We start from the raw sequence: 27,328 nt of genomic DNA on the forward strand, positions 1-27,328 counted from the left end.
TTGATCAAATAATTTTTAAAAGAATGAAAATTAAATATCTGCCTCCTTTAAATGTTGATCAAACTGAACCATCTGATCCTACTGAACCATCTATTTCTGAACCTTCACCTTCTACGACACCTTCATCTCATGCAAAACGAAAGAAATTTTTGACAAATCAAGACCATGATGAAGTTATGCAGAGATTGGAAGCTTTGGAGCTGCATCAACACACTTTTCGTGAAGATGTGACTCAACAACTTGCTTCAATTCAGAAGGATGTAACTGCCATTAATGATTTGCTAAACTCTCTCTTCTGATCTTTGTTGTCTAAACTTTCATACTCTATGGGTTGTAATATTTTAAACTTGTATCTCTATTTTGCTATTTCTGCCCTTACTCTTTTTTATTCTGACAAAGGGGGAGAAAAAGATAAAGATAGCATTACATTGAAATTGCAGGAGATCTTGATCTTGCATGAGAGTAAAAGAAAGCTTTGAATGAATGCATGAAGTAATGATGAATGAAAATGCAAACCAATCAATATGTGATATATGTGCTTTAAATGTGCTAACTTTTAATGTTTTGCAGCATATTGATAGGGGGAGTAATATCTCCATCTATGTATCTAAATGCTTCATCTTTGATTAAGTTTGTCATAAAAAAAAAGGGGGAGATTGTTACGACAATGAAGCTATACATGATACTTCAAGTACAAGGTTTTGATGATGAGTAAGTGGAATCAACTGCATTTCAGCTAAGGCTATGAAGAAATTGAAGAATTCGATGAAGAGTCTTTGAAGACTAGTGTGCAATTGCTTAATTCATTAAAAGTCTTAGATTCTTGTAAGAGCCTTACTTAGAGTGCATATTTAGGTTGCATTTCACCTTAAAAGTCTTAGAAAAACTTTTCTAAAATCAACACTCTTGAAAATCTTTTCAGAAAACTCTTTTCTTAAATTTTCATGTTTATTAGTCGACCAATAGACTTACCAGTCGACTAATCCTTTCGCACCATATTTTCTAAAAACGTCATTTTTGTCAAATTAGTCGACCGAAGGTTTTATCAGTCGACTAGACAGAATGTCTGTTTTCTGGAAAATTAGCAGCAGTCGACTAAGGGTTTTATCAGTCGACTGAACAGAACATGTGTTTTTCTGTAAATTTAGCAGTAGTCGACTAATGCTTTCTATCAGTCGACCGGACAGAATGTTTATTTTTCTGAAGATTTTAGCAGCAGTCGACTGAAAGGTTTTTCAGTCTACTGATGATATTATCAGTCAACTAATTTTTCTCAAGTCGACTAAGTTTCAAAAGTTCAAATTTTCAAACGGCTCGATTAACAGATCAGTCGACCGACGATAACTGTCAGTCTATTAATAACTAACTATTAGTCGACTAACTGATGTTTCAGTCGACTAATTTTGCCATTTTCCTAAAACTTCAAAAAGGCGTGTCTTTTTGTTTTTCAAACGTTTTGATCATTCAAAATGGACAGTTTTGACACCCTTTCATACTCTTAACGTATGGAAAACTTTAACTATAAATATGAGTGCATTTTACACTTATTACAACAAGAATTCAATCGATTTGAATCATTTACTTATTGTTTTTCACTCCTATTCATTCAAGTATTTGTTTTCTCACTCACTTGATATTTTCACTTCAGTTTTTCACTCAAATCACTTTGAGAGATAGTGAATTCGTGAGTAGAGTATTTCAACAACCTCAAAAGCCAATTGCATCTCATTCGCATTCAAAAGAAAGGCTCATAGGTTGTATTGTAAGTTGTTACTTATTTTCTGTAAAAAGAAGGACTCCTTGGTGTAAAGGAGTTGTTTGCTTTCAGTAGGATTGTTACTGAAAGTGGGACCGGTTTTGGTCTGTATGATCTTGTAGTTTACAAGGTTGATAGTGTAAATCTCAAGCGGGTTTTGCTTGGGGACTGGATGTAGGTCGGGATAGACCGAACCAGGATAAAATCTTGTGTTCTTTGTGTGTTTTGCTTTTCAATTTGCAAAATCCTTCAATATTCCGCAGAAATTTTTAAAAGCACTATTCACCCCCCCTCTAGTGCTCGTTGTCGCGATCCTAGTGCACTTTCATTTTCGTCACGGATGTGTTGAGCCGGACCTCAAACGCTCTCTTTCACCAAAGATTTCAATAAAATTTTGTCAATTTGTCAATCAAATTATTTGTTGATTTCAGAATTTTTATTGCATAAATCTTTACCTCAATTCACCTTCAGCATTCATTACTTCCAAGAGAGTGAAGCTTTTGCGAAAAGAGATTCAAACTTCAAATTCTTTCTATTGGTCAACCAAAAGGATGAAGGATAAGTCCTCGATATGGCCAGAAAAGAAGATTCAATGTTATTGAAAAGCCGTAGATGATCGATATTGATCGCAGTCAATGACACATCTTTAAAGACTATTCTTGTAAAGAAGAGGCAGTGAAAATATCCTGAGTGCTAGAAAAGAGAGCATTTACCCAAGCCCTGTATCCTCAAAATCACCTTAAGCTGCAATTAAATATCCGCAAAGGGATCTCTCAATTGTCGTCAAGATGAAGGCGAATTAAGCGAGTAGATCCCCAGGGCCAAAGAAGATTTGAAACATCTCCAAGATGACGGAGTTTGTGACGGATCCTTCCAGGGAAAGTCCAAAGTACTGTCGAGATGAAGGCAGATGCGATGAACCTTTCGACAATCCCTAAAAGATATTTAATTTCAGCTATCATTCAAAATCTCTAACCCATGAGCCAACATCGTCAAAGAAGGATCGAAACATCTCCGAGTTGAAGGAGTTTGTGACATACCCTTCCCAAAAGAGAGCAAGACAGGAAAAAGAAAGAGAGAGAAAGTCAGAACATCTCCAAAATGAAGGAGAATATAGCAAAAAACTCAAGAGAGCCAAAACAGTACAGAAAGATTATCATGAGAGAAGCTCCCAGGATATCAAACTGCCAAATTTATCAAGAATCCTCTTTAAATTGGTGAAATTCTATTATCAATATTCTTTCATCAACTGCTTTCATAATATCAAATTCTCTTTCTTATTCATATCAAGGAAATTGATAACCTCCTGGAAGAAGGTCAATCACAAGCAATTTGGATGCTAAATCTTGATTCTACGAAGTGAATCTCGTTTGGAGGTAATGCTTCAGGTAGAAAAGAAAGAATATATTTGCAACAATGTGCATCATTTTCAAATACTTTGAATCAACAACAAAATTCTCAACATTTTGACAATATTTTCTAGCTATCCTATTGTGAAGTGAGAGCTTGATATCCGTTTTTGATACATCCCGACACCAATTTTAAATCCCTCTTAAGGACTTGATTCCCTCCCTTCTTTGAGAGTGAGCTCTCAGATTTGCACACTTCCCTGTGTCCCCATTGTCCAACCATAGACAGTCCCATTTCGGTTTTAGGTCGAACCACCAATCATTTCTTGCAAAAGGCAATTTCAAAAGCTGATTTTAGTCTCAGCAATGAGACGCCCAAGATCAACCCCTTTTCAAAGCTTTAGGGACCCCATTTCCTTCCTTTTGCAAAACCCCTGTCGAATTTACTGTGCAAAATCCGAAGGTTCCATCATACCATTCCATCTTCCACCCAATCAGGATAAGGGTATAAACCTGAGCCTCATTTGATGAGGTATTCCATTTTCCACCCGATCAGGATAAGGGTATAAACCTGAGCCTCATCCAAAGAGGTATTCCATTTTCCATCCGATCAGGATAAGGGTATAAACCTGAGCCTCATCCAAAGAGGTATTTCATTTTTCCGCCCGATCAGGATAAGGGTATAAAACCTGAGCCTCATTCAAAGAGGTATTCTATTTTCCGCCCGATCAGGATAAGGGTATAAACTTGAGCCTCATTCAAAGAGGTATTTCATTTTTCTGCCCGATCAGGTTAAGGGTACAAACCTGAGTCTCATTTCGATGAGATATTTCATTCCCCAATCAGGTCAAGGGTTAAAACCTGAGCTTCGTTCCATACGAGGTATTTTTGTCCAATCCAAGTCAAGGGCAAAAATCTGAACTTCACTCTCATAGAGCAAATTTATTCCTCTTCATTCTTCATTCCATATCTACCATCTTTCTAGGGCTAATTTCTTCATACCCAGTCGGATCTTTCTAACTGGGGAATTTTATACAGCCCAAATTTGGTGTGTTTTCTTTGCCACTAAGCTCGACGACAAGCCGGCTTAGTAGCAAAGAGGGGCATCTGTAAACACCCCAAATTTGCACTCACCTTCTTGACATCTCCACCAATCATCACATTTCGGTTCTCCGGAACCAATGAAGGGAAAAATGGTCATTTTCCAAGTTTGAACCTTGCAAAAAGTCCTAAATTCCATCCTTGAGTTTCAAAACTTCTCTATTTAGACTCAGAGACATCTTTAAACTGCAAATTTTCAAAATCTCATGCTTAACCAGGAGCCAGAATTTTCAAATTCAAATTCAGAGTGACAATTTTGTAGAACATGTCTTTTGCATAGCATTGCATGAGCATTTCATTTCACTGCACAACATGTCATTTCGAGATCCGGAACTCCTAATTTTCAAAATTGTCAATCCAGATTTGATTTCTAAACTTTTTAAAATTATCAATTCTTCCCATTTTACCCCCAGGACCCCGAATTACAAAAAGTCTTCTCAAGAAAACAATCTGGATGGTTTTGACATTTCAAAATTTCGCCAGTTGGAAAGAGGGGGACACAATTTCAAAATTCATAAGATCTTATTTCAAACTTTTTCAAAAAGGCTCCGAATTTCCCTATTTCTTTCAAAATTTCGCCCTGAAAAACCATTTTCTTCCAAGTTTTGAAATCAAACCAAATTTTGCTTCGTGTTTTCCAAAACTAGCCTATTATTGTGAAAATTCCAAAATATTTCATTTGGCTCTTATTTCAAATAAAGGACGTGGGACCCGCCTCGAGGTGGTGTCACACTCAAATTCTCAAAATTTCCCTTATTTCCAAAATAGTGCCCACTCGAAAGTGGCACCGATTTACAAAACCTTGTTTTTAACTCAATTTTAATAAAATATTTAGTGGGCCCACGTAGGTGGTGTCCCACTAAGGCTCCTTGCCAAGAAAAGCAAAATTTCCTCTCTTTTTTTTATCCCAAAAGGGTTTTCAAATCTAGCTGAGGTGGCATCACCTTAAAAAAAAAAAATCGCTTTTTTTATTTACTTTCTTTTTAGTTATTACTTTTCAGCCCCAAAATGGAGCCACCGTGAAACCCTACCCAAAGTCTCATTTTTGCCTAAGTTTTTTTTTAAAATTTCTTCTAAAGAAAAGGAGCCGCCCCCTCCCAAGTGGCGACATTTTCAAAAATTTTCAAAAATCGGTTTTGAAGGATTAGCAAAAGGGGCGGATTAAGGGCGGATTTGGGGGGAAAAAACAGAGGGATTCGTTTTTTTAAAAAGGCTATCTTGTCATCCCCCTGGGGGGTCAAGGATTTTTCCCATCTCGGCTAGTAGGAGAGAGAGTTTTTGGAGATCCTTTTGGCAGAATCATCGGCTCCTGTTTGATCCTCCCCTCACGTTCCAGTGCCTCCAACCTCCTTCAACCGAGCAATCAAAGAAGATTGAGTGAATCTGCAAGGGAAACACCATCTCCTTCCAATCAACCTGGGATACTGTGTTTTCTTGTTTACAGGAAACCAATTTCTAAGAATCATCAGCCAGAAGGAGTCCGTTTCAAAGCAATCAGGTGAGAAACTGCCTTCCTTCTTTCTTTTTATCTCCTGAAGAGTCGTATCCCATTGATTTCGTTAGAATTGGCATATGATTAATCATGTTTATTGTACATTTTGTTTAACCCAATAGCTTTATCGCATCATGGGATCATCCCATTACGCCTGCATTTTGATAATCATATGCCACACTCACATCTTAGGCACTGCAAATCTGTTGCATTTGTTGATACGGTTTGCCTCCCTGGTGGACTCATACATCGATAGTCGATGATGCCTCACGATGGCATCATCGGTTCTTCTGAAGGTCATTTTAAGAAATCAGCATCTTTCGCATGGTATTTTCCAACATTACAAACAACATGGGATGACATTCTGTTTCAATTTATGCCATCCCATAGTGAAGGTCATCGAATTCATCCTCATTATTGAAACTATTTTTTTTTTCTCTTTTCCTTTTTTTTTCTCTTTCTTTACAAAAAAAAAAAAATCGATGTCATTAAGGCTGTAGTCTCTGTAAGTGGGGTGAATGAGACCCCAAGGATAGCACATCTCTGGCCATCCTGTTATTTCTGTATATTTCTTTTTTTTGTTTTCTTACAGACTTCTCCTATTTTATAATAACCCCTTTGCATCATATTAGTTCCTATCTACACATATGGATGAAGGCGTCTGCATGTCATCACATCAAACGATACTCAAGAGGAGTTATCGTACAGTAAAAGATGTCCTTAACCAAGGCATCGCATTTTTTTTTCTTTTGAATGTTTTATCTAATTCAAATTCCCTGCATTCTGTATGCCTCCATCTCATCCTATGTCATGAACAATTACACTCTGCCATTGTTTCTTTTACCTGTATTAATCGTTACATCACCCCTCTCTGGCTTTCAGTCAGCATGACCCCCGTGGTTATATGCTGACCATTAGAAGGGGAATTGATTCCCCTTTCGGATAACGAGTAATTCAGCAGATAAGAATCTGCACTGTTGCTATAAAAATGATATAAACAGATGATACATTGATGCATTGTTGCTATGACCATCAGTTTGCTGAAATGTAACTGGACAACGACAAGTCTAAAGGCTCAGCTCTAATAAATTTTCTATATTTTGATCATCAGGACAGTGATTTGCTTTATCTATATGATAGGTCTGAAAAGCTTCTTGTTACAAATATTCCAGTCCCACTAACACCAATTCGTCCTTCTACTTTTGTAGATGATGGATCTATGAAGTTTTAACAAGTTCATGTTGTCTGTATAGATGCTTTATTTCATGTGCTCATTGGTTTCTTTTTGCATATTGTAAAAATAAAATGTTAAGCCTCATTCTACACATATTGATGATATACCTATTTGTTGGCAATAGCAAGAGTTATTAGAAGCTTGTGTTGCTTATAGTCTGATTGATGGGCATCGATTTTCCATCAATGAAGGAAATCTGTACCATGGATCCTGTATTTAAAAATTCAGTTCACCGAATCTGACTATTGGAGCAAAACAACCGTTATGCTCACTTAGCATGAAAAACCCATGGTTAGGATATAAGACCCACACCTATATTGTATAAACATTTAAGAGGGATACCCGCCTCTATGACATCAATCCTTCAAGGTTATCCGATTAGGGTGTGTTTATACCATTTTTTTTTTTTGTCTTTGATTTTAAGCAACTCTCATATGGAATATAGTGTCTGTATGTTGCATATTTTAGCGTATCCTTACTTCCATTTTGTCAAATCATTGTCCCCCATTTAAATCTGTCCCTTTTCTGTTGTAGGGGTGCAGTCTTGATAAACAGCCACCTTCATGAACGGATATATCCATATCCGTTCATGATCTCTATATCATCTTTGGCATACTTTGTCATTGATGTATAGAGAAACTTCATACCCATTTTTATTGAAAATTATATTATAGCTTGGGAAATATGGCTGTGTAAAATCACCTACAGAAACTGTATATACCTGTATTTTCTGATTTTACCCATTATATGGAATTTCTATTAAATTGTATATTTTCTCATTATAGGTAGATATATATCTATATATATATTATATTCATGTATATCTACCTATATGTATACGTATATATGTATATATATGTATATATATATGCATATATATATACTTATATATATGTATATATATCCCTTCATGTGCACTTGTTATCACATATATTTTCTTTTCTTTTACTTCTTGTAAATATATCTTAATTATCATATATCATTTATCATAAATTCAAGTATTTCTATATCTACATGTATATCTTCGTTGTACATAGTATATATACCCATTTTCTTGGTCTCCTTGTACTAATTCTCATTTTGCAGGAAAATCTAGAAGATGTTGATTTCTTGGCTCCATTTCATTTTTTTTTTACATTATGTCAGCAATGTAACAATCAAATGTAAACCTTGGAATAATATTTACTTTTACTGCTTAGATTAGGTTGCAGCTCATATAGTTTGATTTCAGTAATATCCTGATTCTATGATACATATATCTCAATTTTCAAAATGCACCGTGGATGAACACGAATGGCACGTGCACCAACTCTTAGAGAGTTGATGAACTCGGTGGAGTCCATATTTACGGCCCTAGTCGGAATATGGACGAGACCCAGATCCATCATCTCTCTACCAGTCACATTGAGCCTACACTCTTAGGCTATCTTAAAATGTACATCATATTTCCAATTTTGCAAAGTATTGTGCATTAAATCAAATAAACTCTGAACATATTCATGGCCACAATCAGAATATGTGAAGGATTTATTTTGACTTAATACACCTTTTTCCAACCAATTCCTCAGAAAATCTTTTCAAAGTGCATTCATTCACTCACATCATTTGCATCATGAAATCATTGGTTTTCTCATGATTTTCTTAAGAAAATTTCATTCTCAAGAAATCGATTTCTCAAGAAACTCTGTAAATTTTTCAAAATCGGTTTTTCCAAGTCAAGTTTTTTCACATTTTTCCATGGAAAAGGTTATTTTCTCAAGATTATCAAAAGAAATCTCTCACTTTTCTCAAAGATCAAAATTGATTTCCAAGTATTTCAAGGCTAAGATTATCAGGATTTCAGTTTCTCGAGTTTCAATTTTCCTTCCTCAAAGAATTTTCCCATGAATTTCAACCATTTTCTAAAGAAAGCTTTCAAAACTTGAAGCTTTTCCTGACAAACATTTTCCCTTCAAATGTTTACCCTTTTCTCAAGAATTCCTTCAGTTTTCCTGAGATTCTCATTTCTTCATGGTTTTCCAAGTCTTTATAAACTTTCTCAAAATTTTCCTGAAATTCTCATTTCTTCATGGTTTTCCAAGCCCGTATAAACTTTCTCAAGATTTTCTCGAGATTCTCACTTCTTCAAGCTTTTCCAAATCTTTATAAACTTTCTCGAGATTTCAAACCTTCTTCGTCTGAGATTCCTGAGAGATTGATTTCCAACTTTTCCTGAAAAATTTTCAACTCCAAATATTTTCTAAGCATACATCATATTTTCCAACTTGCATTTTACAAAATTGCATAGCACATGCCTGAATTCTCTGTGCATTTAGGATAGAACCCAACTTCGATGATTTTACTAAGTCAAGCACAATTTTGGTCCTTGGTTCGATTACCCCTGTTAAAAGCGGCAGGAACGGTCGAACCTCGTACCGACAGGTCGAGCCCCATCCCATGGATTTTCCCGTAATTTTCAAAATGGAGGCGAGTATTTCAAAATAATTTCCAAAATCCAGTCAAGTTTGGAATCGCGAAAGCATTTTTCCTCTCTCTTCCGCAAGGAAGGGAAGACGAAAAAAAAAAATTTTGCGACGATAACAGGTGGTCACGTCAGCCACCAAACTCTTATCAAGCAAATCATCCGAGCAGAATATTATTGGAAGATTATGCAGCAAGATTGCTATCATTTTGTAAAGAAGTGTGCTCTATGCCAGGTACATGCACCTTCTATTCATGTGCCAGCAACATATTTGCAAACCGCCATCTCTCCATGGCTATTTTTTTATGTGGGCCTTTGATGTTGTGGGCCCCATCACTCCGGATTCAAACAGCTATAAATATTTTCTTGTCACAACAGAATATTCACTAAATGGGTCGAAGCTATCACTTTGCGTACAGTAGAAGGTCGACACATGGTCTTATTCATCCACAAGAATATCCTATGTCGTTTCGGCATACCGCATGATATTGTGTCAGATAATGGCAGTCATTTCAAGAATGAGAGAATGAGGACATTCTGCTCAAAATTTGGAATTCATCATCATTTCTCTGCAACTTATTATCCTCAAGAGAATGGTCAGGCAGAGGCCACCAATAAGATTTTGATTCGAATCCTGGAGCGAACTTTGGAGGCAGATCGTGACTGGCATGAGAAGATTCATGATGCGTTGTGGGCATACAGAACCACCATTCGAACTCCAACTAATGCTACCTCGTCAGAACTTGTCTACGGAACTAAAGTAGTACTGCCTCTATATGTTCAAAAACCTATTCTGAAATTTGCATCACTTCTAGAATTACCTCTTAATCAGTATCAACAAAAACGACTAGTACAACTTGATTTGCTTGACGAAAGGAGGCTCAGAGCAATAGAGCACACTCAATCATATCGGCAGAGGGTAGTCAGACAATATGCAAAATTTGTCATTGAAAGGAAATTTTGAGTCAATGATCTAGGGCTCAGGTCCATGGTTTATCTCAAGCACCGCCCAGGTGGCAAATGGTCGCCGAATTGGGAAGGGCCCTATGTTGTCGAGGAAGCATTACCCCACAATTCATATCTGCTCATCAATGTTGATGGTGTGGAATTATTAGACCCCATCAATGCTCAACATTTGAAAAATTTATATACTTAAATCCTCTATTCCATCCTTTGTAATTCCTCAATATATTTTCTTCAATAATGGTCAAATTATTCTTTTCTAGTTACACTGGGGCATTATTTTGAAAATTGTCTTCAAAACGTCCAGTATGCAGACAAGATCAAACAAATCTCTCATTTTGCACGCATGTGCATCCATTTACATCATTTTGCATTCATTTGCAAACATTTGCATTTGCATGCATTCATTTGCATTCATTTGTATCCATATGCATCAAATTCATTTCCCCTTCAGATTAAGGGATAAACCTGAACTACCCATTCAGGATAAGGGATAAATCCTGAGGCCCCGACAGTTGTCTAAGTCATCGTGAGGGTGAAGACTAGAAATCTTCTATCAAAATCAATTGGTATTTTTTCAAAAAATCAGTGTTTGTGCTGGTAATTCTTTAAAACCCAGTGTTCGGGCTGGTAAATTTCCAAAACCCAGTATTCATGCTGATAATTTTTCAAAAATCTAGTGTTCGTGCTCGTAATTTTTTAAAAACTCAGTGTTTGTGTTGGTAATTTTTCAAAAAACCAGTGTTCGTGCTGGTAAAATTTCAAAAACCCAGTGTTCGGGCTAGTAAATTTTCAAAACCCAGTGTTCGTGCTGGTAATTTTTTAAAAACTCAGTGTTTGTGCTGGTAATTTTTCAAAAAATCCAGTGTTCGTGGTGGTAAAATTTCAAAAACCCAGTGTTCGTACTGGTAATTTTTCAAAAAAATCCTGTGTTCGTGCTAATAAAATTTAAAAAAAAAAAACAGTGTTCATGCTGGTAATTTTCTAAAACCCAGTATTCGTACTGGTAATTTTTCAAAACATAATGCTTGTACTGGGTCATTTTCAAAATCCGGTGTTCATACTGGTACACTTTAAAATTCAGTGTCCACATTGGTCTAGTTTTCCTTCAGAATTCGAGTTCTGACTCGAATTTCTTTTCCTTCCAAATTGATCTATTTTTCCTTCAGGATTCGAGTTCCGACTCGAATTTCTTTTCCTTCCAAATTGATCTACTTTTCCTTCAGGATTCGAGTTCCGACTCGAATTTCTTTTCCTTCCAAATTGATCTACTTTTCCTTCAGGATTCGAGTTCCGACTCAAATTTCTTTTCCTTCCATAATGGATCTAGTTTTCCTTCGAAGATTCAAGTTCCGAACCGAGTTTTCTTTTTCTTCTGAATTGGTCTAGAAAATTAGAGTTTCGACTCAAATTTTCTTCCAAATCCAATTCAAATGGCTAGAATCGGTCTAGAAAACTAGAGTTCTGACATGAATTTTCTCCCAAATCCAATTTGCTTAGCTTTTCTTTAAAGATTTGAACTCCTACTCAAACTTTTCTGCAATTTAGTCGAGTTGAAACTCAAATATTTGAAAGAAAGCAGGAAAGTTCGAGTCAGGGCTCGAATCTCAAAAGGAAAACTGAAAAATTCATATTTTTGAAGGAAAATAAGACTCAAGTTAAAACTCAAATCTTCGAAGGAAAGCAAGAAAGTTCGAGTCAGGGCTCGAATCTCAAAGGAAAACTTGGAAAGTTCAGATTTTGAAGGAAAGAAAATTCGAGTTAAAGACTCAAATTTTTGAAGGAAAGCTGGAAAGTTCGAGTCAGAGCTCGAATCTCAAAGGAAAAAAATTGGAAGTTTGAGTCGAAACTCGAATCTCAAAGGAGAGTTGATGAGAAGAATTTTATGAAAGATTGACAGAAATTAAGGAAAATTGAGAAAAGATTGTAACCTGAAGGTCTATCAATTCCATAGGAATTTAACGTAGGGATCACATCAGTTCAGTAGGGATTCAACTTACAAATGATTAATTCCATAGGAATTTAACCTAAGGACCATAGTTTAAGAAGGAAGGATTCAACTTGTGAGCTTTGAATGGACCAGGTGCTAAATTGTGTTTTGAGGGAAGATTCAAATCGAAATTCAAATCTTCAAGGAAAAACTAAATGAAGTGGGTTTTGAAAGAAAATTTGAGTCGAAACTTGGATCTTCTGAACCCATAGTTGCCAGAGCGGGAATCGAAAACAGGAAGCAGAATTGGAAAGTGGTTATTTCAAATTCTTAGAAGGTACTTGAAGTGTGAAACTGTCTAAGAAGTGGCCTATGGAGTTTTTTTTTGGTAGGCAAGCTGGGGTTTGGCATAGTGGAATGGGACCTAGGCCACTAGGCAAGTGGTTTAGGTTCAAATCCCATGGGCATCACCCCTTGTGCAAGCCGAAAGAGTAGTGACTCATCGGGGGCAAGGGGTAAGCCCATGGAGTTTTACACTGTCAAGATAGCGACCACAAGTATGGTAGTTAAAGCCAACGTGATTAGGTCTCTGATCCTAAATGTGGTTTCTCTGTGTAAATATAAAAAAAAAGTTGAGTTAGGAAACCCCACCAGTTATACAACCGTATAGTCTGGGATTCGAATGGAGATAAGAAGAAAACCTTGAAGAAAAGTCAAGAACGATCTAATGCCAATTTAAAGTAAAAACTGAGTTATTCTTTTATTTTAACAGATAAACTTATGAAGTAATAACAAAACATATATATATATATATATATATATAGAGAGAGAGAGAGAGAGAGAGAGAGATGTATGATTATGGCAGTCAATTTCATTAGTAATGAATCGATTATGAATGTGGAACATCATCAAGCATGACCTGTTTGGTAACTAGTGCAACTTTGGTAGATCTTTAATGGGGCATTCGTTACACGCCGTCCCATGCGAAGGGGGGTCAATTTCATGCAAAACAGGTACCCTTGGGGAAAGTCATTTCCCTATAAGGGGAATCGGTAGAACCCTCGTTTTGTATGAAAACAGGGCTCCTGCATTTAATATGTGGGCCTCACTCTCACTTTCGCGTGGGGCGCATGTTTCAGCCCCTGTTTGAAAGTGCCCTCTTTCATATGAAAAAGGGGTGAAAATAAACACTAAACACCAGCTAAGAATCATTTTTTTCTAACATAACAAGGTGGTAGTGTGGTTCCTTCACGAACAAGAATTTTTTTTTTTCAATGAAAGAAAATTTATTTTATAAAAAAACATAGTGATTACTAGGGATGGCAGTGGAACGGGGGAAAGCAGGGCCCCGCTCCGTTTGGACCGGGGATGAAGGGTATGAAACGGGGATGGAGGCGAGGATGAAGGTTAAAATCCATCCCCGTTCGGGGATGGAGGCGGGGATGAACATACCCTTTTCCCCGCCTCGCCCCGTCCCTGCCACTTTTCCCCGCCTCATCCTCGTTTGAACCGAGGATGGAGGACATGAAACGGGGATGAAGGCGGAGGTGGAGGTTAAAATCCATCCCCACCGGGGATGGAGGTTCTAATCTTGAGGCGGGGCGAGGGTGGAGACCTTGTCCCCCGCCCCACTGCCATCCCTAGTGATTACCAATCAGAGAAGACCAATCATGTCAAAAGCCTTTCAAATGCAATAAGTGAGGCTCTAACCAGGCGTGGTTGTGTATTCGGGCAGAACAGTTATAAAGTGCTTAGGGCTCTCCTTCTTATAGGGACCATTACTACGTGGCTCCCTCTAGCTGCGCAGAGCAACAAAACAATTTTTTTGATGATGACGTTCCCTGCCAAAGCAGGTAAATTCCAGGTGGGGTCATTGACACCCAAGCACTTACGAAGAAGCCTATCGGTGAAAGACACCTGCCCACCTGGTGGGAGTCAAACTTGTGACGAAGGGGTCAGCATCTTCTCCCCAAGCCCGCTACCACTAGGGCGACCTAGGCAGGTATAGAAAAGTAGAACAATTATATAAGTGTTCTGAACCAAAAAAACCTTGCTCATAAAAACCACAATTACCAGTTGGAAAAGTTTGTGCTTCGACCACAAACAGGCTAGGGCTTCGACCATCTGTCAGGAGTAGTTTGTGCAAGTCACCATGTGATGGGATCGATGTTGCGAGTTCAAACCCTACTGGTATGTGAGTAGTTGAATAACAGCCCGCTAGAATGAATAGGCCGCTAGCCGGTTTCGGTTGGCTAAAGGTTGTTTGTAAAAAGGAGGGGGTACTAATTCCCCCCAGTTGTGTTATGAAAAAAAAAAAATAGTTAACTTGGAGAGTTAACAACTCAGTTTTTTTTTTCTTTTAGGCCTTCTCGACTTCATCAAGCCCTCTGGCACCAAATTTATACGAGACAGATTGAAAGTTGTAATGAAGATATCCTGCTGATCTTGTTTCAAAGGCTAGTAAAACCCCGAACAAAAAAAATGTCATCATCAAAGAGTGAGTTGAACACATACTCTTCCACTAGTAAGGCATGTCTCCTTGGTGATGAAAACATTTGAATGACTCTAAGGGCCACCCTCCTAACATGTGTTTGGAGAATTAGGCAGACAATATCCATTGTATTTGGCTATGTCACATGGGTGCGGGTGCGACACGGGTGCGGCTGAATTTCAAAAATTTTGGACACGGGGATACGGATATATATATATATATATATATATATATATATATATATATATATATATATATATATATATATATATATATATATATATATATATATATATATATATAATGCACAGTCTTTAAGACTGTGCAACACCCTATCAAACAGGGAAGATATTTTTTTTAAGAGTCCAACTACTTTTTTTACCTAGAAAAATTTATACCACTGGAGTCTGGAGATAATTTTATCTTGTTGTCATACGCCCCCCAAAGGGAGGTCGACAAGTAAAGAACATTTCCTTCACCAAATAGTTGGCACATTTTAGCGGTAAAGACTGTGCTTTGCACAGTCTTTAAGATTGTGCTCAGCACAGTCTGGTAAAGACTATGCTCAGCTCAGTCTATCTCTGAAGACAAAAGTATGTAAAAAATATATAAAAAATAATTATTTTTAGTTCTTATACATTTTTTGTCTTAAAAAATAGACAAAAATAGACTTGTTCAATGTTGACCGAGTCCAAAACAAAGACGGCCTCGACTCGTTGACCGAGTCCGGGCTATGTCTAAAGCTGCACCCGTGTCGGGGCATGTCGACTCGGGTGTGGCGCCTCCTTAGCCGAGTCCGTGTGACATAGGTATTTGGAGAATTAGGCAGACAATATCCAAGGAGGGATCAGGTGCCACGTAGAGGGAGCATAACAAAATTTATGAATATAACCAGTGATGTTGCATGATCCTTTCTTTAGGTTTTGTAATTGGGATTTGAGTTGTTGAACTTTAGCTCTAGAATAAGCAGCATATATATATATATATATATATATATATATATATATATATATATATATATATATATATCTTTAAACGTATTTGACACACTGTATGAGGTGGCTAAACTCATAGCTTGCCAATGTATAGTGTCCGATAGTGAGAATAGGATTCAGCTTAGTAGTAGTTGATCTATACGTTCCCACTAAATGTATTTGGGGGGGGGGGGGGTTTCCACTTCTTTTCCAGACACACTGAAATATTCATCAAGGCAGAGTTTTGTTTTATCAACAAATCTCATAAGATCATAGTTTTTCAAGAGTGGGATAAATTGAAATTCTCAAAAAAAAAATTGTGTGGATAGCCAAGAAGTGTTATAGGCGTCAAGAACAAAGGAAAGAGTTCATTCACCCCTATTGTGTTATTGCTTGTTTTGTGCAGCCATTGATGTCGATATTTGAAGACAACACTTTGAGGCAGGTGAGGGGCTATGTACGATAAGGAGAGAGCTTGACTAGATCTTGTAGCTCTGATATCATGTGAAATAAAAATACGAGCCGCCACGTTCACTCACACAATCCAAAATAAAAAAGCATACATACACGAACCACATTTTAACATGGTGGACCTTAATGCTAATCTAAGTTCATGACAATACTCTCTCTGAATTAAGTACAGTCTTGGCCAATAGACCACTTTAGTTGCAGATGCCCCATTCTTGTTTGTGTCCTCTTTTAGTAGAATTTTATCCTCATTAGACTCCACATCAGATTTTGCCTTAGCATTTGGGTAGAACCTCATTCATTTGCATGCTACCCTTATCCTTATCTTGAAGAGTCGTTGGATCCACTTGGATCAGACCTGGATCTGATGTCATCTTAACAAGGGTCAAGTAGAATTTTGGTTTGACCTTTGGCTACCCGAAGGCCCTGTTTTCAATCACCTTCCAACGAATACACAAAGGATCATGTATGAGGATCTAAGATACATCACTGTGAAGGAGGTGGTGTGGTGCGCCCCCATGATCAGTAGTAACAAGTCGTCATTGACTCGATGCTTTGGCTGCCAAACTACATTGAGGACTCGATCAAAGCCATGCCTTGGAGAAGGGCAAGGGTAGAAAAGCTAGCATGGAACCTCTCTAGCCTGTTTTCTCTAGCTGCTATTTGGGATTGAGTCGGAAACCATACGGACTGACTCGGGTGAGGACTTGTCTAAGATAGTTGAAATGATCTGGACGCTTTCTAGACTTAACGATCATCGACAGACACCTCCATCCTTGTCTGTAAAATCTCTCTTCAAATCTTTTTCTTTGCCCATCGTATGTTTACTTAAGTCCAAATGACATGACAGTAGAAAACCCAAAAAGAGTCCTGAAAGTGGTTTTCTCTTGATCCTCCGGTGCAAGTTGGATCTGATTATACCGAGCATAACTATCTAGATGAGATTTTCTCTTGTGCCCAACATTGCGATCAATGATTGCGTCAGTTTGGGGCAAAAGAAAGTGGTCCATGGGACATACATCATTCAATTGTCGATTCTTGTAATCCTTTAGTTTTAATTTCTCAATAAACTGTTAAACTCCAGCTTGCCTATCGAAAGAAAAAAGGAGGGCAGGGGTGTGGCACCCGGTCATTGCTCAAAGTACTTTTAAAAGGTACTCGGTCGATGACTGGACCTGCTATGATTAGGAAGCCAGATCAGCCAAATCTTCTTTGTGCTCAGCTTATAGGTTATGCTATGCTGTGATCGGATATCTGATACGAGCCTCACAAATTATTTCTGAATTCGGATCCTTCAATTAGGAATTATTCAGATCATATTTGGATTTGGGTCAGAACATGATCAGTATGTCAAGTTGGATTTCATTTGAATTTGAATCAAAATCTAACCTGATTGAGTTGTTTTCTTACATATAAGAAGCATGTTTTGGATATGTTTTACAAGATTCAATATTACCGCATATAGTTCAGATCTAGATTCAATATTATATCAATGTGACTTTTTGACACTCAGATTGGGATTTGGATCAAATTCACAAAATTTTGTTTCGCATTCAAATCAGGCAGGATCCTGCCCGTATCCAATCCCCTTGCAGCCCTAGCTATGGGTGCACACGAGCCGGCTCGAGCCGAACTTGAACACCTTGGGCGCTCAAGTTTGAGCCTGATGTGGCTGATAGTGAATCACCAACTAACACGATTTAGTCAAAGCAGGTTATATGTTCCCCCCCCCCGAACAGGGCAGTTAGCTACATCTCATGATCGGGGGTCCCAAAGAGCACCACGTATGTAAGCATGTGCGTCTCGTATCCCCATGTTTGTCAGCATTAATTAGCGTTGGAGTTTGATAAGATTGCAAAGACTTAAGTACCCTCTCCTCCATTGGTGCAAAAAAAAATGACGGTTCTTGAAAAGGAGTGGTTGTAAAGACTTAAGTGCCCCGAAGATGATTATTTAAGACCCAGTCTATGCACTGCAGGATTATCCGAGAAAGAAATCTCCCCTGGAGGAGGCCATGAACATCAACCCTCTCACTCTCTCTCTCCCTTCTATTTCTGCTTCTGTGCACATCCATTAGAAGATCATACATTGCTCCATCAAGCACCGACTGACCTATACATTGACTCTTGTGAAGCCTGATTCAGAGTTTTTACCCTTACAGGAGGAGGGTTTGGGGGCTCCTCCCAGCGTGGGTATCATCATTCAACTAAATGAGTTGTAGATCCTGATTCAGAGTTTTTACCCTTACAAGAGAGGGGTAAAACCTCATCTCACTCTCTCTCCCTTCTCTCTTTACTTCTGTGCACATCCAACAAACGATCTAACATTTCTCCATCAAACACCGACTGACCTGCACACTAACTGTAGCATCGTTCAACTTGATGAGTTGTGGAACCTGATTTAGAGTTTTTGCCCTTACAGGAGGGGGGTTTGGGGGCTCCTCCCAGCGTGGGTAGCATCATTCAACTTGAAGAGTTGTGGAGTCTGATTCAAAGTTTTTACCCATTCGTATTTTAAGGCATTAGATCTCATGTTTGAACATCCACGCATGTGCAGTTTCCTTTCATCATGTTCAGATGCTTTCTAGATTATACTTTGAATTCTTGTGCATTTTATATCTAACGATTTGTATGTAACCAGAGCTCATTTTAATATGAAATTTTTACTGCCACTTCATGCATATGTCTTCATGCTCTCCACCAAAAATCAGATCATTCTGAGTTTGTTTGACCCACTTTAAAAATCAAGATTCAAAACCTATTATTTTGCACCGTCAGGATTTTAGCAGAATCAGGACCAACTTGCGGAAGTGATTTCTCCCTAACCAAAGATGATCTTTCCGATCCGTAAAAAGGGTTGTTTTCTAAATTGAATCTAGTTTGTTTATATCAAATTTCAGTGATTTCTATGGTGATTTCGTACCAGTTTTGGGTCAAAAACCATAACCCTGTCACCCTGTGTCATTTTAACGACTCAGATTTTGATCCATTTTGTTTGAATTTTATTTTCCTAATGGAAGATCATTTTTCAATTCTGTAAAACGGGTTCTCTTTTTTTATGTGTCTAGTTCATCCCTGTAAATTTTCAGAATTTTTCATGGTCAATTACTATTTTATTTTGATTAAATACCAGAACCTTGTATCCAGATTTTATAAATGTTCTGATTTTGGCCCCCATATCATGACTGTTGCAGCACTTCTTCAACAAATCGTTATTTGATTGGCAATATTCTTCAGCAAATTATTGTTATGATTTTTTTGAGTCTTTAATGAGTCTCTACTATGATTTGTAGTATTTTTGGGTCTTCAATGAGCCTCACAATGATTTATAGTGTTGTTCGATCTTTTAACTATGATTTATAGTGCTTTGGGGTCTCCAACGAGCCCCACAATGATTTGTAGTATTTTTCGGTCTTTTAACTATGATTTATAGTGTTTTTGGGTCTCTAACGAGACCCACAGCGATTTACAGTGTTGTTGGACCTCGCTATAGCGATTTGTAGTGTTTCTCGCTAAACACTACAGCGATTTGTGATACAAATCGCTATCCGAATCAGGACCAACTTGTCAGGGTCATATCTCCCTAACCAGAGATCGGATTTCAAATCCGTAAAAAGTGGTGTCTTCGTTATGAAGTCTAGTTTATTACTGTAAATTTTCAGCGATTTCTATGGTCATTTGAAACCTCATTTGGATCTAAAACTAGACCCCTATTATTCTGCCTTATTTGAGTGACACATGTTTTTATTTCATTTTGTAAGACTCATATCTCCCCAACAGAAGATCATTTTTCAAATCCGTAAAAAGGGTTTTCTTCCTCTATGTGTCTAGTTTATATCTGGAAAGTTTTATAACTTTTTATGCTCATTTGATATTTCGAACCTGTTAAAAAACGAGACATGTTATAAAATGTTATAAAACTTAAAAAGTTTGAAACTTCCTCTATGTGTCTCGATTTTTAACAGGTTTGAAATATCAAATGAGCATAAAAAGTTATAAAACTTTCCAGATATAAACTAGACACATAAAGGAAGAAAACCCTTTTTACGAATTTGAAAAATAATCTTCCGTTGGAGAGATATAACTCTTACAAAATGAAATAAAAAACTATGTCACTCAAATAAGACAGACTGATAGGGGTCTGGTTTTAGATCCAAATGGGGTAACAAATGACAATTGAAATCGTTGAAAATTTACAGGAATAAACTAGACTTTATAACGAAGACACCACTTTTTACGGATTTGAAATCCGATCTCTGGTTAGGGAGATATGACCCTGACAAGTTGGTCCTGATTCAGATAGCGATTTGTATCACAAATCGCTGTAGTGTTTAGCGAGAAACACTACAGCGATTTGTGATACAAATCACTATCCGAATCAGGACCAACTTGTCAGGGCAATATCTCCCTAACCAGAGATCGGATTTCAAATCCATAAAAAATGGTATCTTTGTTATGAAGTCTAGTTTATTCCTGTAAATTTTCAGCGATTTCTATGGTCATTTGATACCCCATTTGGATCTAAAACCAGACCCCTATCAGTCTGTCTTATTTGAGTCACATAGGTTTTTATTTCATTTTGTAAGAGTCATATCTCCCCAACGGAAGATCATTTTCCAAATCCGTAAAAAGGGTTTTCTTCCTCTATGTGTCTAGTTTATATCTGGAAAGTTTTATAACTTTTTATGCTCATTTGATATTTCAAACTTGTTAAAATACGAGACACATAGAGGAAGTTTCAAACTTTTTAAGTTTTATAACATTTTATAACATGTCTCGGTTTTTAACAGGTTTGAAATATCAAATGAGCATAAAAAGTTATAAAACTTTCCAGATATAAACTAGACACATAGAGGAAGAAAACCCCTTTTACGGATTTGAAAAATGATCTTTCGTTGGGGAGATATGACTCTTACAAAATGAAATAAAAACCTATGTCACTCAAATAAGGCAGACTGATAGGGGTCTGATTTTAGATCCAAATGAGGTATCAAATGACAATAGAAATCGCTGAAAATTTACAAGAATAAACTAGACTTCATAACGAAGAGACTACTTTTTACGGATTTGAAATCCGATCTCTGATTAGGGAGATATGGCCCTGACAAGTTGGTCCTGATTCAGATAGCGATTTGTATCACAAATCGCTGTAGTGTTTAGCGAGAAACACTACAAATCGCTAAACACTATTGCGATTTGTGATACAAATCGCTATCCGAATCAGGACCAACTTGTCAAGGTCATATCTCCCTAACCAGAGATCGGATTTCAAATCCGTAAAAAGTGGTGTCTTTGTTATAAAGTCTAGTTTATTCCTGTAAATTTTCAGCGATTTCAATGGTCATTTGATACCCCATTTGGATCTAAGACCAGACCCCTATCAGTCTGTCTTATTTGAGTGACATAGTTTTTTATTTCATTTTGTAAGAGTCATATCTCTCCAACGGAAGATTATTTTTCAAATTCGTAAAAAGGGTTTTCTTCCTTTATGTGTCTAGTTTATATCTGGAAAGTTTTATAACTTTTTATGCTCATTTGATATTTCAAACCTGTTAAAAATCGAGACACATAGAGGAAGTTTCAAACTTTTTAAGTTTTATAACATTTTATAACATGTCTCGGTTTTTAACAGGTTCGAAATATCAAATGAGCATAAAAAGTTATAAAACTTTCAAGATATAAACTAGACACATAGAGGAAGAAAACCCTTTTTACGGATTTGAAAAATGATCTTCTGTTGGGGAGATATGAGTCTTACAAAATGAAATAAAAACATGTGTCACTCAAATAAGGCAAAATAATAGGGGTCTGGTTTTAGATCCAAATGAGATATCAAATGACCATAGAAATCGCTGAAAATTTACAGGAATAAACTATATTTCATAACAAAGACACCACTTTTTACGGATTTGAAATCCGATCTCTGGTTAGGGAGATATGACCCTGACAAGTTGGTCCTGATTCGGATAGCGATTTGTATCACAAATCGCTGTAGTGTTTAGCGAGAAACACTACAAATCGCTATAGCGAGGTCCAACAACACTGTAAATCGCTGTGGGTCTCGTTAGAGACCCAAAAACACTATAAATCATAGTTAAAAGACCGAAAAATACTACAAATCATTGTGGGGCTCGTTGGAGACCCCAAAGCACTATAAATCATAGTTAAAAGATCGAACAACACTATAAATCATTGTGAGGCTCATTGAAGACCCAAAAATACTACAAATCATAGTAGAGACTCATTAAAGACTCAAAAAAATTATAACAATAATTTGCTGAAGAATATTGCCAATCAAATAACGATTTGTTGAAGAAGTGCTGCAACAGTCATGATATGGGGGCCAAAATCAGAACATTTATAAAATCTGGATACAAGGTTCTGGTATTTAATAAAAATAAAATAGTAATTGACCATGAAAAATTCTGAAAATTTACAGGGATGAACTAGACACATAAAAAAAGAGAACCCGTTTTACAGAATTGAAAAATGATCTTTCATTAGGAAAATAAAATTCAAACAAAATGGATCAAAATCTGAGTCGTTAAAATGACACAGGGTGACAGGGTTATGGTTTTTGACCCAAAACTGGTACGAAATCACCATAAAAATCACTGAAATTTGATATAAACAAACTAGATTCAATTTAGAAAACAACCCTTTTTACGGATCGGAAAGATCATCTTTGGTTAGGGAGAAATCACTTCCGCAAGTTGGTCCTGATTCTGCTAAAATCCTGACGGTGCAAAATAATAGGTTTTGAATCTTGATTTTTAAAGTGGGTCAAACAAACTCAGAATGATCTGATTTTTGGTGGAGAGCATGAAGACATATGCATGAAGTGGCAGTAAAAATTTCATATTAAAATGAGCTCTGGTTACATACAAATCGTTAGATATAAAATGCACAAGAATTCAAAGTATAATCTAGAAAGCATCTGAACATGATGAAAGCAAACTGCACATGCGTGGATGTTCAAACATGAGATCTAATGCCTTAAAATATGAATGGGTAAAAACTTTGAATCAGACTCCACAACTCTTCAAGTTGAATGATGCTACCCACGTTGGGAGGAGCCCCCAGACCCCTCTCCTATAAGGGTAAAAACTCTGAATCAGGATCTACAACTCATTTAGTTGAATGATGCTACCCACGCTGGGATGAACCCCCGGACCCCCCTCCTGTAAGGGCAAAAACTCTAAATCAGGCACATAAGTAGAGAGAGAAGGGAGAGAGAGTGAGAGGGTTGGTGTTCATGGCCTTCTCCAGGAGAAACCCTTTACCTCCCTTGATTTCTTCTCTAGAGAGAGAGAGGGTTTTACAGTGTTTTACGAAGAAGGAAGAAGAAGAAGATGACGATGGAGCAATGTAGGATCGTCTGTTGGATGTGCACAGAAGTAGAGAGAGAAGAGAGAGAGAGTGAGAGGGTTGTTGTTCATGGGCTTCTCCAGGAATAACTCTTTGTTTCCCTTGATTTCTTCTCTAGAGAGAGAGGGTTTTACAGTGTTTTACGGAGAAAGAAGAAGAAGACATGTTTGTCCTTTTTTTGAACAGAAAAAGAAGAAGACTTTGAAGAGTCAACATCATCCTCGACTTTCTGGATGGAGGACATGTTTGTCCTTTTTTTGAACTGTTTGTTTTTTCTTTTTTGAATGAAGGGCATTTTTGTCATTTTCTCAAACCATCACTTTATGAGAAGAATAGCAAGAAAGGGTACTTAAGTCTTTGCAACAACACCAGAGTCCGATGCAAAGTTATGTCAACATACACGGGAATACGAGCCCCATGTGCTTGTATACGTGGTGCTCATTCAAAGCCCCGAACACAGACGTGGGATTCAGTGAATCATCGGGGGCGAACATACACCACCCTCTCTTAGTTGCAAAAAATTGGACTTACGCCCCACATGAGCTGTCAAGTTGTGCATGCTTCACGTCACATCCAAACCTTTAGAGAGTTCGGTACGAGGCATTAATACTTCATTGAAAAATCTCGGTTTAAAGTGATCTGCAACAGGTTGTGGTAGGACTAAAGCAGGTTGTAAGCAGTTCAGATAGGAACTGGTCGAGGTCGATCCATATCTGCATCCATCTGTTTGGTATACGAGTCCACTTGTCCAAGATTATAGCACATTAATCCCACGTATGCCCAAGCCATTTAAATATATTTTTTCAAAAAAAATAAATGCGAATAGGACACAAGTGCATCCACATCTAGTGTGGATCCTCCGAGCTATTGTAAGATCCATATTCAAGAAAACACTACATAAGGCACACATACATCAATAACTAAACTGACAATGGGTCAGGTCGGATCTGATCATATTCAGTTTGGGTTGAGTTGGGTCAAAATTGATGAGAAAGAGAGAGAGCTAATCTTTGCCATTCTTCCTCTTCTCTCTCATCCCCCTTTTTTCAGTCAGACTATATACTGTTGATTTTTTTTATTGAACTAAAAACACATCTACATAAGCCACACATACATCAATAACTAAACTGGCAATGGGTCAGGTCTGATAGGATCATATTCGGTTTGGGTTGAGTTGGGTCAAAATTGATGAGAAAGAGAGAGAGCTGATCTCTGCCATTCTTCCTCTTCTCTCTCATCCCCCTTTTTTCAGTCAGACTTATGGGCAATTATGATCAAACCTTTTACTTCATAACTCAAAAAATAAAATAAAATACGGAACTTTGTAACTTCTCCCAGTGCTTACGGCCATTTATCTCTCAAACCATCTCAGACCTCTTTAAAAAACACATTTGCTCAAGTTTTTTGCTTAATCCAAACCTATAGATGTGTTTATCATTACTTATTTACTTAAAAACCATGCTTTGGATCAAATCAATTTAACAAGAATTCTCGAACTATATACTGTTGATTTTTTTTTATTGAACTAAAAACACATCTACATAAAAACAATGCTTAAACTGATACTTGTTTTCTATTAAATAAAGCATAGATATCACATATAGCGTTTAGATTATTACGTGAACAATTTAACCACGGAATCTAGGCTCTTTTGCAGCTATATACACATAAAATGGAAACAGTTTTATGCATGTTCATAGTAAAACTTGGGAAACTTAGCTAGACATGAAGACAAGGAAAAAAGGAACATTATACAAAACAGTTTGCAAAGTTGTACAAGTATTATCAAGAGCATAATGCGCGGGGGTCCCTCATGGTATTACACAAACCATAAACAAAACACACTACAAAAGATACAAGAATTTTCCATAGGAATTGAAAGAAGAAACATGTACCAACTTTCCACTCACCTGAATGGCTTAAAAACGCCCTATTAATTGCATACATCCATCAGTTTCAGAACATTGCATATAGACATGTCTTGGAGACAATTTTATCATTTAAAGATGTAAACAACAAAGATCTTTCCCGTTCTTGATCTAGCAGTATACCCATCTTCTTAGTTCCCACTAAGCAATTAATTAGCACACATCATCTATGCATCCAAACATACACTATCCACTCAAGAAATCACATCTCTCAAAACATATTTACACGGAAAAACCATGGAAGTATGAAAGCTATCACCATGCAACCCATTAAAAAGTTACAAAATGGCTGACCTTTCCAGCAACTCTCCCTTTCAAGCAGTGGATTGCTGCTGCTGCTGACCTCCCTCGCATTCCACTCTTCCATAAACTCCCACCCTCTCTCCAAAGCCCGTGATATTCTTTGCAGGCTTGCCACAAATCTCACAACGCCTGCATTATGTTAAAGGCCGAGACTTGAGTGTGCAACCTGGATGCAATATTGAAGCAGTTCTAAAGAGTAAAGGTCGTTCATGTGAATTGCAACACAAATGATTATCATTCATGAATTATGCTTGATTTCACCAAAAACAACATTCCAACTTTCTCCCTCTCATAACTCACAAAGTGAAGGGATCACAAAATCGCCTTATAGATGGAAAAATCTGATGTTTCAATTGCTCCAATAGAACACTTAAAGGAATGGACATGAACTTATGCTTTTCAGAGTATACATCATGTTGAATGTCAAAGGACCATCACATGATATCCCATGAGCCGTCACCAACAAAGTTTATGGCATTCGTGCATTGAAATATTTGGAAAATAAAAATTTACAGAACATTATGCATTTCCATTCTTTTGGGTTAGGCATTCTAGAATCTAGATCTAAATAAGTGAGCCTTTGCAAAAAGTTCAGCCTCTTACCAGGCATGCTCATTTACATAAAACAAGCCAAGCCCGAGCCTAGACTTAGGCTGGTTTACATAAAACAATCTGAGCCCAAGCACTAAGATTGGGCTCATTAATTGCATGAATGACAATAAAAGTGGATTTTGTTGCAACGGTTAGGTCATTGATCCTTTGCTTAGGAGGTGATGTATTTGAACCCCATCAATTCCACGGTCTCTCTCAACACTGAAAAAGTTAAGTCTCGTCTCAGATTAAGCTTAGCCAGCCAAGCTCCAGCTCACTCAAGCTGAACAGGAGCCAACACTGAACATGACTTTTGAAGCTCAGATCAAGCTTGAGCTTAGCTTGAACCTGGTCAGTTATCTGGACCTAATTCAAACAGCCTAGTCTCTGCTTGAGCTTGGCTTCTGTAGCCCTACACAGTACCGCCAATGAATCTTTGGGCCACACACACACACACACAGCTTTTCTAAATGGAGAAATGACAAAAATTAGTAAGAAACGAGGGCTTTCTTTAGAAGATATCTTTACCTTTATAACCTTATAAAACCAGAAGCAAGGGTACTGGAGGCCAAATTTCCATTTTTTGTTACGTTTTCTTAAATGACAACATTGTTAGGATGAACACACAAGGTGTTCAAAATTGTACATCTCAATAGTGATCGACAGTCAAACATGGTAACACAAGCCCTGGCATATTGCTATGTTTAATCCATATAATAGACCATGCTTGGTGATTCAAAGGCATTTTAGTCAGAAAGAGTTATGCTTGATACAACAAACATGAGGCACCCTGATGTATGAGGGAAGGGAAGGACTTGCAGGTCCAGCCCTTATCAAGAGAATTTTAATAACCGTTCCTTAGTTGCATGGGTCAATGTGACTTGCTTAAGTCTGTTAGACTACTAGGCCTATCCATATTC

Source organism: Nuphar pumila, chromosome 4 (assembly GCF_984573655.1).
Source record: "Nuphar pumila chromosome 4, dmNupPumi1.hap1.1, whole genome shotgun sequence".
NCBI lineage: Eukaryota > Viridiplantae > Streptophyta > Magnoliopsida > Nymphaeales > Nymphaeaceae > Nuphar > Nuphar pumila.